General features: G+C 42.2%; 1 pseudogene; it reads left to right on the plus strand.

The window, feature by feature from the left end:
• The first annotated feature begins 1,441 nt into the window (after positions 1–1,441).
• LOC126571821 (fibrinogen-like protein A) lies at positions 1,442–2,358 on the plus strand (annotated as a pseudogene).
• Positions 2,359–4,046: the final 1,688 nt, after the last annotated feature.

A 4,046-nucleotide genomic window follows, 5' to 3' on the forward strand; every position in this document is an offset into this window, starting at 1 on the left:
TATTGAATTTATAGGGCATGTGAATTATGGTTACATAAATTCAAAAGTTACTTTAGCTATCAATAATTTGGCCTGTTGCATATTTTATTTATTGCACAAAAGTCCAACATTTTGAGACAGTATGCTGGATGTTGCTGGATGATTGGTGCTAGTCTATCTTGCTTTTAGAGTGCTCAATGCTGCATTTGTTCGTTTATCAATTGACTTAAAACTATCGATTTCCCGAATAGATTTGCGCCTGAGACAATTCTCCGTGTTTGCATAACTTCAGTAAGAATTCCTAAAAAGTGTGAGAGCAGTGTGAGAGGGAACTATAACTTCGATTATCAACATGAACTGTTATCATCAACTCCGCGACCTCTTATGAACTGTTGCGGTCTCATGATCACGAGCACTACTCGGTTTGGCTCGTTATTTACTTAGCAAGGTTGTTTCGTCCGCAGTTTATCGAACGGCTGAACGGCATCTCCTTTTGGGAGGGGGGCTTCCGTAATTTCTGGTAAAAAAGGCTCATTTTTGACGATTTTTTGTGGCGCAACCATTCAATTTTATTTTTTCAATTGAATGTCATATTAAACAAATACTTTTGAAAGATATTTGGTTCTATTTTGGGGAAGATTTATTAAAAACTTCATCCATGGTATCAAATTTAGACTGTCGTGTCTTCGAAAAGATACTTTTTCCGATGCCCATCGTAGCTATGGGATGGGTCATCAGAAAAATACAAATCAATATTCTTTTGAAAGATTATAAGTTTATCCAGGTAGCCACTTCAAGTTTTTGTCGAATTTCGTATTTTTCGATTTTTGGCAGATTTTGAAGATGAAAAAGTGTGTGATTTTTGCGATTTTCCAAAAACAACGAGTTTTACATAAATATTTTAAAAAAAGCAAAAGCATTTTTCTTGAAATATTGACGGGGCTACCTATCAAAGAGTGTTCAAATCATGTGTTAAAAATTTCATATCGATTGGTTCAGTAGTTTTTACGGTACGATTGGCACTGACTTTGAAAACGTTGGTTTTGGGAATCGCTGGTCAAAGTAGCGAGCTCGCATTTGTGGCAAGGCAAATCAGTGATCACCAACAGCACTGTTTCTATAACCGTTGTGATAAGAACCCGCTCTGGTTTCACCAATTACTTAAGACGAAATTGTCACAAAACCACAGCCGAAGACGAAAGCCGACGATATTTTATCTTTTACAGAGAGGTTAAAACATCGAAAAAGGCAAAACCGCATTACAATCGTCTTTCAAAAGAATGCACCACAAACAGATAAAGCATTGCTGATACCGCGAATTGCTTGATGGTAACGGCGTCGAGATTGTTCTAGAATGTTTCGATTTGGTATAAAATATCATCTCAAAATGGTTTGGATAATACTTTCAACTCCACTTGCTATTGACTCCCTTAATTGGAATAGAAAGCTTCATTCTGTCACAATGAGGCTTACTATTTGTTTTCTATTGTTTTGTGGCGTTCTTTACGCAGTGGCACCAACGAGTGCAATTAACGAAAGTTCTGTTACCGACGATACAGCCCCACAAATACCGCCGGTGGATGGAATTATGGGATTCGGGCTGGAGATACTTTTGACAAAACTAGATCATATGGATCATAAGCTGGCAGAGCTTCAATTCCAAATGGATGATCTTCAGGAGAAAATTTCAAACAGTCAATGCAGTAACGCGAAGCAACCGATAACGCCAACAACGACTGCAACAACACCAAAGTGTCAGCAAACTGTTTTTCAATCGTGCAAGGATGCACCGACCAACGTTTCGGGAGTGTATCTTATCCGCGTAAACAACGTTAATGCGCCGTTTAAAGTGTATTGTGAGATGGAGAAATTTGGTGGCGGTTGGATTGTACTACAACATCGCTTCGACGGGTCGGTTGATTTTTACCGCAACTGGAAACAATACCGCAAGGGCTTTGGTGAGCTCGACAAGGAATTTTGGCTCAACTCACCACGGCTCGTAAATCGGAACTCCTGGTGGAGATGAGGGACTTTGAGTGCAACTACGGGTATGCTCGCTACAGTGCCTTTCAAGTGGGTAGCGAGGGCGAGGCGTATAGCCTTAATACGCTGGGTTCGTATAGTGGCACTGCAGGTGATGGAATGCAGTACAACATCGGGATGAAGTTCACAACAAAGGACCAGCATAATGATGGGAGATCTGATGTAAATTTCGCTGTTGAACGCAAAGGAGGTTGGTGGTACTATTTTTTCGGAGGTTCTTCTAATTTGAATGGTCTGTACAGGAACATAAGCGATGCCAAATCCAATTGGTGGTGGTCTTTCAAAAACGACATGCGAGGATTGAGTTTTACTAGGATGATGATCCGTGAATTGTGAAACGCGTTCATCGGTGTACATTGTAAACGGACAAAATGCGATGTTTATTGGAAATTAGATAAATAAAGAAGTCTTTCATAGCAAATATTAAAAAAAAATATTTTTCATTTAATTCATTTTAATTAATTTTTTTCTGCCACATGAGATAAAAGTCGGAAATACTCCAAATCGGCACTGGTTTCCTGATCTGCTCATATGCTTTTGGGTTGAAAAAAGGTTTTAGATTCGGCATGTATTTTTCTTCGATTTTGTTTCTTACAGAAAGCCAGTGATGATTAGAAAATTAGAGTAGAAGTCTACAAAGGCCGCGATTCGATGCAAGGATCTCAGTCAAATGATTTACACAACAGAAGGGTCGGGAAAGTTGTTGTCTGATTAGTAGCCAAGGACGTAATGTCCCTGTACGTCATGAAAATCAACGAACAAGCCCCAAAGAATCCTGATAACCTCCTGGATAAATGGACCGTCTGGTACGCTGCAAGTGGTCGCGTTAAAAATGTTTTATAAAAGCTTAAATTTTTATTTGAAGAAAGAAACCCTGGAACCTGGAAACCCTGCAAGACACTTTGCATTTCCTCAAATCGTGGAACATTTACGCGAATCCTGTTCCACCCTCAATAAATAAATTATTACTATTAGGAAAAACAATCAAAGTTCTATATCGATGGCACAAACACCGAAGGATTACCGGTTGATCCATCAAAAATCAAACACAATAGCATCCAGCAACCATCAGAAACCCCAAGCTCAACCTCAACCGAACGACCAGCCATCAGAAGAAACGAAATCGATGAGAGATCCCGGTGATAGCGAGAAGTAATTAATTTCTGGATAATTTATGATCTCCACTTCCCACTTCCCACCCCTTTTCCCATCCCTCCCCATCATCCCCATTATTTCGTCCCGCATTTCGTAGCCACGAGAGCCACGTCTGGCCCGCCCGGTCCCGTCCAGTTGACGGGGTTTTAAACGTTGAAAACCGAAAATTGATAAACTCCCACAAAGCAGGTCGCAGGGCCTGTGGTGGTTCCGGCAGGAAAGTACAGGAGAAGAATAGTCCTTCCTCGCACCCTCCCCCTCCCCTTTTTTGCCGATTCTTAATCTCCGAATGTACATAAATTTTAATCCAATCCATCATTCACGCAACCCTGCCCTGCCTTGCTGCTCCTCTATTTCCGCAGTTTATCTGCTGCGCTGCCACCCGAACAGGGGACCGAAAAGCCGATGAAATATTGAGCAGCACAAACCGTGTCCTGCTGCTGCTACTGCGGCTATCTTTTGGGTTTGCAGGACGATTCGTAGATGAATTTTCTCCTGTGGTTCCGGGATTCGTTCGAACGGAAACCGGGAGCGTTCTCGTCAGGGGCGCGCGTTCGCTAAATGCAGCACTCCGGGATTTAAGCAGCATCGGAAAAAGTGCTCCCCCCGTGAAATTCATATTCATAAGCTAATCATAATAAATAAAATCTAAACAAACGAGCAGGATTCTCCACGTTCGTTTCTACTCCTAGTCGTCGCCGTCGTCGTCGTCGTGGTTGCTGTCCTCGTCACCGCCTGAAGCGAACCCCCCAACCACGCCAGTCATTCCATTCCGTGTCCTCGTGGCTTGACCGCAAGGATATGCTGCCGTAAGGTCCGGGGTCCGGCAAGGATTAAATTGCGAATGGCCTCCGGGGGCGAGCGGATGC

Source organism: Anopheles aquasalis, chromosome 2 (assembly GCF_943734665.1).
Source record: "Anopheles aquasalis chromosome 2, idAnoAquaMG_Q_19, whole genome shotgun sequence".
Lineage (NCBI taxonomy): Eukaryota > Metazoa > Arthropoda > Insecta > Diptera > Culicidae > Anopheles > Anopheles aquasalis.